Source organism: Mustela nigripes, chromosome 3 (genome assembly GCF_022355385.1).
Source record: "Mustela nigripes isolate SB6536 chromosome 3, MUSNIG.SB6536, whole genome shotgun sequence".
NCBI lineage: Eukaryota > Metazoa > Chordata > Mammalia > Carnivora > Mustelidae > Mustela > Mustela nigripes.
Window position 1 is genome coordinate 126241046 of NC_081559.1, and position 10522 is coordinate 126251567.

The window sequence follows — 10522 nt, forward strand, 5'->3', positions numbered from 1 at the left end:
TGTCTACTTAATTAGTGATTCATAGGTTTCCTATGAATGTATTTTATACACATTTCGAATAAAGATGGATTATTTAGAGCATAGGCTCAGAGTCATAGAGAAAATACAAGAAATAAGGAAGGAGACACTTAGTTTCTGCTTTTGATCCACATGTCAAGTTGTTTTTCTTCTCTGCCAGCTAAAAATACAATACAGAATAAAGGGGGAAATTGTAAAATATTTATTAGTAAAAATACTTCGGAGAATATTAAAAATTAATTACTAATTTAAGAAAAATAAATGTGAATCACAGTAAACAGTTTTACTTTTGACTAGCCTAAACATACAAACTAAACACATTCAAGAAAATATCCTGATATATTTAAAAAATGCATACATCTGTATTCTTGTACTCAGTTTTTAAGATAATGCTTTAAGATGATATTCTAGGATCAGCATACATAAGCATTAATGTTATCTGTAATGGTGACTTAAATTGTTTTTCCTCAGAGAACTCTTCAAAGAAACTTTAATATATGTATCTTTACTTTTTTTGCATTCTGTTTAAAAAAATCTTCACTTAGTGTTACACTTTTTTGGTGACTTCCAACACTTTATTTTTCTCAAGTGATTCTGTAACTTTAGGAAGGACACCATCCAATCTCTTATAAAATGGCCTTTGTTATAAAAAATGTCCTCATTTCCTTCTGCAGAAAAGATACACTAAAAATAAACCTAGCTTTCTTGTTGCTTTGCCTTTCTCTTTACCATCTTTCTTCCTTTGTCCTGGTGATCAGTAGCCATAGAGGCTTTCCTTTCACTGTCTTTGAAAATTGTTTTCATTCTTTATACCGCTGGATCTAGAACTGACACTTTTTCCAATTTAAATATTAAATATCTGACTCAATTTTCAGAATGTTTTTTGCAAGCCTAGCCATTTTGCTGTATTTGTCTGTCAAAGGATTAAAAAATAAATCAGTGAAAATCAACTCAGAGTTTTACATTCTTAGCAATAAATTTTAACAGTTAGTATTGAATGTGGAAAATGAGCTAGTTCACTCAGCGCACATTAAACCTCTCTTCTCCCTGCCTTTGTCTATGGTAGAAGCTGGAAAATGTAATCCTGAAAAACCAGACTCCTTTGGAGATACCAGGGGTACAAAGTGAATAAAGACATGGTATAGCTGAGAGGCAACAGGATATTGGCCACTAAAGGCAGTGAGCCCCATGATGGGGAAGTGTAAGCAGAGAGCCCAAGGAACACATAGGAGTATTTACCACCACGTACCACACACATTTCATGTCCACAACCTCTAGAGGTAAAGTTGATAGAAACAGAGAAACTTCCTGCCATAGACCTACTGCAAAGCATGTCAGGGCAGCCTAGGTTTTTGCCCTGAGGTAGAAGTAAAGAAACCTTTCCCATTTCCTACATTAATCCTTTTATGGAGGGGGAGAGGTTAGTTCTAAGATAGCACCAGAACTCATTACAAAGCAAGAAAACAAATTCATCATCTTTCCTCCAAATTCAGCACCTTATTTCCCTTTTTAAAACTTTCTGCCAACAGATCCTTGAGTCATGCTGAATTTACTTCTTTCCCAATGTCTAGGCTGTCACCCAGTCCCACCAGGTCTTCCTTGCTACCGTACTGTATTTTTCCCTTCTAATTTCTTTCTTTTTCCTGCTGAAGTTGTAGTAGCCAAGGATCTGATCACCTCCTTCACAATTGTTACAGTAATTTCCCGTTTGATCTCTTAGATTCTAGTCTCTTCTTCTAGCCCTACCTCTATCTTCTGTCATGATTGCTTTCTCTAAGGATCTTCTCAAATACCTTAAATGCTGTACATGGCCTGAGAATTAGTATCCCCTCTTCATCATTCTTCCCACTTTGCCCCGGAATTCTGCAGTGTCTCCCACTATGGGCTTAGCCATGTGACCTGTTTCGGCAATGGAATGGGGCAGAAGTGAGAGTGTGCCAGCCAGGTCCCAGCCAGAGCCTAGGAGGCATCACATGTGACCCCTGAGGTCTTGTTTGCCAGTGATCCGTCATGAGAAATGCATTCCCCAGGTAACCACAGGTGGAACACACCTGATCCTGAACTGGAAGCCTAAAGTCAAGCCTGGTTCAGTCTACCCTAATCAATTTCAGGGAAACAGTTGACCAGCAGGTTTGTGAACATGAAAGTGAAGGTTTTGCTTTTGCAAGGCCCTGACATTTTAAGGCTGTTCACTATAGAAAAACTGGTTCATATATTTCTTGTAGACTAATGTATAAACTCTAGGACTTGTCCTTCAAGGTCAAGAAGATTTTGCTTCATCATCTTTCCTGGTCTAACTTCGCTACTGCAGGAGCTGCTGACTTGCTCATACCATCACAAGTGTGCGTTTACATTCTACTTTGGGGCCCAGTTCTTTGTCATACACTATTTCTTTCAAAGCTGAACTCGAACACTTCCTCCTCATAGTCTTCTCACTAACCAGATACTGATGCTCTGAGCTTCAGACTATGCTTTTTTTCTATTCTCAAAGTCTCCACAAGTTATGCTGCATTTCTATTAGTCTCTTCTGTTGCAATGAAACTTTGTATGTTAAAAAGTGAAAGTGTGAGATGAAAGAGCTACTTTGCTGTGGTAATAAACGTGAGCATGGCTTGTTGCAGCATTTACCAGCTATGGAATCCTTTAGTGAATTAGTTATTCTTTTTGAGTCTTTATTCATTGCCTTTAAATAAAAAAAATCTCTACTTTAAAATAGTGTTGTAAAGAATAAATGTGATAATTTATTCAAACTTTAAGCACCAAGTCAATCATGTATGGGGAATAGTAGAAACTACTAGTGGATATTATTATTTCGGTGATTACTTTGAAAGTCCTTAAGGTAAAAAACTATATTTACAACTTAAGATCCCTACCACTTACTACAAAGTGAGTGAATTTTCTCTACCCTGCTATATATATTTTATTCAAAAAGTTAGTTTATTGCATGAAATAGGCATCAAAAATGTTTTTGGTCATGATAATTGTGCCCATCCTTAAGTATATCCATCAAGACATGATGGTAGTTTAGACCATGGCGGTAACTATAGAAATTAGTTAAAAGTGGCCAGATTGGATGGATTGGGGGAAGTAAAGAAACAATCCAGCCTTTCAGACTTTTATCCCTTGCAACGATATGAAATGATGGTATCATTTGGTGGGAAAGAAAATAACAAGGGGAAAGCAATATGGGGAGGGTTAAGATCAAAATATCTATTTTGACAGCATGAAATGTCCATAAGAAATACAAATAAGGTGTCAAATGTTTGCTGTCAAATATAAATATGGAATTCAGGGACTGAAAGTGATTAAATAGAAAAGGACATATGCAGAGGTAGATTGAGATTAAAGACAGATGTGGGGTCAGGATGATTAGGTGGCAGTAGAGAGGATAAACTTATTGCTGGAGGAGAGAGAGGGATAATGGCAGGAGCAAAGTCCTAGTGTAGATTAGGCATCCTGTGTATAGTAGAGGATCAGGACCAGTAAACCCATTGAAATCAGAAGGAAGGCAAATGCAGAAACAATGGCAAATTTGGTGTTACTTAGACCTCTTCTAATTACCTATATTTTCTCAGTTAAAAAAAGGAGATAATGATTATAGAAGTAAAGATAATGAGCTTACAGAGAGAGAGGAGGTATCAAGAAAGAGGCTTTTGGGGGCACCTAAGTGGCTGAGTCAGTTGGGTGTCTGCCTTCGTCTCAGGTCATGATTTTAGGGTCCTGGGATCAAGCCCCACGTGCAACAACCTGCTCAATGGGGAGCCTACTTCTTCCTCTCCCTTTGCCTCTCCGTCTGCTTATGTGCTTTCTATCTCTGTGTCAAATAAATATGTGGAAAAGAAAGAAAGAAAGAGGGAGAGAGGGAGGGAGGAAGGAAGGAAGAAAGAAAGAAAGAAAGAAAGAAAGAAAGAAAGAAAGAAAGAAAGAGGCATTGGGCAGTTGGGAGAGTCAATTGATTAGGGAGTGATAGTTTAAAATGCAGAGAAGTACTCAGGACTCACTAAGCTCCATAGGCACAGATTAAAATGAAACCAGCCAGCAGAGTTGTGTATATTTCTCCCCTTGGAAGAAGGAAGGGGCACAGGAGTTGAAAGTAGCTTGAGGGTGATTGTAGAACTGAACTGTGGAATTACCATTTACCATTAGTCATGAAAACATCAAGGTACCCAAAGACTGGCACATCATGTGGGTGATCTGGAATGTGCTAGTTATCCTGAATGGTGACCCCAGTAATAGTAGAGAAAAAAACAGAGCCAGGTTGTAAGAGACTCACTACAGAGAAGTTTGCTCCATATCTTTTCTTTTTTCCAGCATTGTTCTGTAGGACTATTTGCTGCTTTTATGTGGATTGCCACCATAATAAATGTAGTTCTTCAAAAGTAAAGTATGGCTGCTGAGTAAGTGTTAAACTTTGGTCCTTGCATCTTAATCAATATTGTTTCCCATCCTCCACTCTCCACATTTGGCTTTGGTGAGGAATGTTTGTAAATTTTCCATGCTTATGCTCTCAAGTACATTCTAAAAAATAGAACACTACATTATGAATACCTGAGACTACCATTGAAGTGAGGCATTTCTCTGACTTTGATTTTTTTTTAATGCACTTTTAACATCAGGGTTAAGCAAATTAACTATAAAATCATTTAATGGAAAGACACTAATTTAAATAGCATCAGAGTTATATTTGTTTTATTCTGAAAGTTAACAGTGTCAAAAGGAGTATGTATTCAAAAAGCAATAAGAAAAGTAAGTATTTTATAGAAATTACTTTTTCATGTACCATCCTCAGTAGTAGTTTTCCATACATGTGTTAGATCTCCCACCCCAATTAGGATTTGGATTACAGGACAACATGATTACATATTGTACCTCTTTATCCTAAAAGATCTAGCATAAGCATTTTAAAAAAACGATTATTTAAAAATAGTTTTACACTTAAAGAAAATTTGCAAAAAGTATAGTACAAAAATGCAAAAATATCAACATTACAAAGAACTCCCGTACATATACATCTTTTATTCAAATTAAATTTGTACCCAAAATATTATTAACAACTTACCCCTTTTGCTGTATCATGAATGTTTTATCTTCTGAATCAATCGAACCTAAGCTGCATATACCTTACCCCTCAAGACTTCAATGCACATTTCCTAAGAACATAGAGATTCTGTTACCTAACCACAGTAGGATGATCAATTTGCTAGAACACTTTTGTATAATCTACTGTGTGAATTCCAGTTTTGCCAGCTGACCGAGCAATCTGCTTACTGGGATGTTTTTCCCTCTTTATGCAGTCAACTTTCAAATCAGTTACTGCATGCAGTTAATGTATTTCTTCAGTTCCCTCTCATCTGGAATATTTTCTGTGTCTCTCGTTTTCTTCAACATTAACATTTTTGAAGAATAAACTTGCTTTAGTTTTAAATAGACCATTCTTCATTTTGACTTCATCAATGTTTTCTTATGGTCATGACTGGAAAGACCCTTAAGTGATGTGGTGCCTGTCTCAGCGTCATCACATCTGGTGGCACTGAGTGTCCATCTGCCTCTCGCTGGTGATGTTGCTTTTGAGCATTATGCCAATATTTTGTCTGATCTTTGTACCGTATTATTACCAATCACCAGTCTATGGGGAGATTCTTTATAACTATGTAAATATCCTGCTCTTCATATGAATTTCCTCTTACTTTGATCATCCATTGCTAATTCTTGCTTGATCCAATTTTTACTATGAGAGATACAAAATCATGATTTTTAAAGTTTACCCCTCCTTCCACCATTAGTTTTTGACTCACCCTTCTATCATTATTAGCCTGTCAATCTGTCATCTATCTATCATCCATCTACCTACCTACCTATATCTATTTATCTATCTATCATATATCTACCTGATCTATCATCTGTGTACTCACCAATAATCTTTTTGTTACTGATATGAACTGATAGATTCTTCTTTCTTCCAATGGTTTAACATTCTTCACTGTTCTTAATTATTTTGGTGCTCAAATTTTCCTGTATTTGGGCAGTGGGAGCCCCTTCAATCTGGCTTCTCTGTTTCATATGTTTTTATCATTTTTTAAGCAGTTCTTTACTTTCTGGCATCAAAAGTTTATGCCCAGCCTTGGGATTGCCCCTTGGTCTGTAGAGGCAATCTACAGTGGGAATGGTATTAGAGACCATGGTTGCATGCTTAATATAGCACATGCCTTTGTATACATAAAACATCATTTTAAAATAATAATATTGATTACAGTTCATGATATTTATATCTAATTACTTACTTGCATATCAATGAGTTTATTTGAAGATAGTCTCATACACTTTTTGTTTTTTTGGTGTGAAATAGGATACCAATTTTTATATGGTCCAAGTTTAAAAATGTGTTTAAAAGAACTATGACTCCTATGAATCTGTTTTGTCCCAAATCATAACCACAAGCTGCCTTGATGATAATCTCTTCACAAACGAGTCTTTTGTGGTCAAGTTTTGCTGTCTGTGTGAGATTTCTTTCAAAGTGAACTCTTTGCTTGGTTTGGCTGATGTGGACACTAAAGCCTGAAGGAGAAGAAAATGGGCTAAGTTTTTAAGCGTATTCTCACTTATAAGGAATGAGTCATCCTGGATCTGAATTACACAGGGCCATAGAAAACATACAGCCTTTCCTTCTCTTTGCTGCACTGAAATAGCCACCTTAGGAATCTTTTCTCCCTTATTTCTTGGCAAAATCACAAGGCACTAGAATTCTGGCTGGAATAAAATTTTGTGGGTAGACATTCTGAGACAAGCTCCAAAGCAGGTACAGCCTTCCTTTCTCTAGCAACTAGGGAAAAGAGTCAGGATTGGAGCATACTTTCTTCAACCATGTATGAATAACATTACACATTAAATACAGATCATTTTGTACAAATTCTACCTTGTGATTAGAAGTTTTCTTGATTTTCGTTTTCAAACCACTTTTCTCAGCAGTGTTATAATATTGTCAGAACAAGGGGGAAAGTTCTTGGTGTTATTACTGTTTAATAAATTGTTTGCCTCAGCTTTTATAGAAACTTTCTTTTCTATTTATTAATTAAAATTGTTGTATCTCCAATATCATTAAGATTTTCAAAGCAATGATCAAGTCAAAGTACTAAGAGTTTGATGATAGTCACTTGTATCATATAATTCTGAAGTGAAAAAAATTTTTAAATATTATTTTAATAAGCATCTCTCTGTGACTTGTATGTTCTGAGGACAAGCAGACATATTCGCTCTTTTTTTTTTTAACATAATTAACAATTGCTTTAGCAACTACTTTTTATTTTATAACATCCAAGTGGTTAATCTTTAAAAGAAAATTCAACACTTGAATACTCATAATATAACTTCTTATATAAAGTTTATTAGGGTTGTAAAATCACTACAGTCCAAGAAAGACTAAACCTAGAGGGTACAATAATAAAATGTATTATAAGGATATGATGTACATTATAATAAAATGATTGGGAGAACACATAGTTTTCTCTTTTTTACTAAAGCTTATACTACAAAAGCTTGGTAGAAATCTTCAAATCTTAAAATAGTATAACCAGAATAAAACTTAAAATTCATCCAACCCTCTAAATATGGCCTAATTAATCTCTTGAATATTGCAGACATTGATCATCTAACTTCTGCTTAAACTCCTTCCACAGTGTTGACCAACATACCTATTTAAGGAGCGGCCACTTCTAGCCAGAAGTAGTTACTAGGAATTCTTACTGAATTGATGAATCAAAGCCATCCTTTCTATTCATAGCATCCATTTATAGTTTCTAAGATATTTATATTTCTAGCCTATCTGTGGTCTACAAAGGAAAATTTTAAACTATTTACTGCTACTTAGTACCAAGAATGGGACTATTACTTATTATTCTCACTCTATATACATTATTGTGAGCAAAGATTGTTCTGTTGATATATACAAGTCTTAAATCTTCCATGTACTTCAGTTAAATAAAAATGCTGCTTTTCTATCATTTTTCAACTGTTTATTTGGATCCAAGTATAAGATTTTGCATTTAATAATACTTAAATTTCTTCTTCTTGGATTTGTTGTATCACTCTAGCTGCTTAAAATATAGATATGCCCATTTGTTCATTTGATGTATTATCAAATCCATCTTTTACACCACTTAGCAAGTTTTTCATACTTAAAATATTTTCAGTTGGTTTCCATAACACACATTCCTGGTTTTACTTTTTACTCCTTAACTTCTCTTCCTTAGTCATCCTGTAAGTTATTATTCTCTGTATATTTTTCCTCAGGGCCCCATGATAAGACTTCATCCATTTTAACATACACACACCTTCTACTGATCCTATTTATTCCCTCAACAAAGGTTTTTAATCTAGAATCCAAAGAAGGATGTTAGGGGGTCATAAACATTGCTATGCATATGTATGTTTTGCACCATATCTTAAAGGCAAGGACAAACAAAATAATAGTAATAATAAATTGATCTGTATACTGTTGATTCTCATATCATTATCTTTCTTTTTACTCAAGTATCATTAACATCGAGTGTTATATTTTTTTCAGGTGTACAATACAATGATTCAACAATTCTGTACTTTTCTCAGTGCTCAAAATAAGTGTCCTCTTAATCCCCTTCATCTATTTCCCTCATTCCCTCCTCCACTTCACCCGCTGACAACCACCAATTTTTTCTCTGTATTTGAGAGTTTGTTTTTTCATTTGTCCCTTTTTTTTCTTTGTGCATTTGTTTTTTTCTTAAATTCCACATATGAGTGAAACCATATGGTATTTGTTTTTCTCTGTCTGTCTTATTTAACTTAGCATGATACACTTTAGGTCCATTCTTGTCACAAATGGCAAGATCTCACTCTTTTTTTATGGTTGAATAATAGTCCAATATAGGATACATATATATCACATCTTTTTTATCCATTAAACTATATTGGTGGATACTTAGGTTACTTCCATATCTTGGCACATCAGTGTCTTTATGCATATATATGTTTCTCACCATCTACCATGCCAAATCTTCATCTACCCTTCAAATTTCAAGTGTACATTTCATCTTTGTGTCTTAACTCAATGAATGTCACAGGAGCCCAAGCTGGAAACATTGCAATTTAATATGACTCCTCCCTTTCACCCCATGCAACCCAGCCAATAGATCCTACATTTCTACCAATGTTACCATTCCTCCACTCCTCTTCTTCCCCAGGAAAGCCGCCAATATGTCCTGTTCCTGTAACAGCTTTCTAAGTGGGCTCCCTGCCTCCAGATGTAGCATCTCCAATCTGTTCTTCAGTCCAAGGGACCTTTCTAAAAACACACTGAGTATGTTTCATTCTAGTGTTAAAAACCTACATTTGCTTCCATCATTCCAGGGATAAGTTCAGACTTGACCTTTGTAAACAAGGCTATTCTTCGTGGCTCATCATATTATATTCCCTCAATCTCAGTCTATGTTCTCTAATCATATTACATTTCTAGATATTCTAAGATGTCATGGTCTTGCCTTCATAACATGGTAGGTATTGTTCTTTCTATCTACAACATTTGCCTTTTTCTCCACTGATTCCTCTTACTTACTTTCATGATTCAGGCAGAACCTCACTTCCACTAAATTAGGTCATCTGCCTGATGAGTATGGAGTAGGTGAGATTCCACACTATGTAACCCCCTTGTTTTCTGTACTTTTTCTCATAGCACCATCTAGAAGCTTCATCCTCAACCCACATTCTCATAATCTTCCAGAATATTCCACACCCCAAATATCTTCAAGTAAGTATAGAGTTAAGTAAAATCAGTCCTTACTATGCAGGTACAGCTTCCAGACAAGTCTTGTAGGCACCACCTTCAGCCAGATTTCCCATATTAAACTTATCCTGGGGCATCTCGGCCGCCAGTTGGTTGAACAGCTGCCTTGGTTCGGGTCATTATCTCGGGGTCCTGGGACTGAACCCCACATGGGCCCCTGCTCAGCAGGGAGTCTGCTTCTCCTTCTCCCTCTGCCATTTCCCCCCACTCATGTGCTCTCTTTAAAATAAATAAAATATTTTTAAAAATAAACTTATCCTATAAAAAACTCTTGGAGTTTCCTCTGACAATTCCTGTACTGTACTTAAGTATATTTATCTGTTCCTTCTTTCATACTACAAATGCCCCAATGGCAAGGACTAAGCCTCCCCTTCCTCTCTACTTACTATTTTATCCTTGGCACAAGCATAGCTCAGTACAGTACTCAATAAAGTATTACATGATTCATAAATTTTCCAAGCATATCTATGACTTCTATGATTCCAAACAAAGCTGGGCTGAAGATAAGAGTTTATAGTGAAGAAAGAGAGATCTCCCCCTAGTTAATACCCACTCACCAAAACCCCTTGGATAATGCAATTCCACAAGCTACAAATATTAATTGTAGAGATTTTCTCTACTTTGATCACACATCCATGATTAGAAATTTTTTTTTTTTTTTTTTTTTTTTTTTTTTTTTTTTTTTTTTTTTTT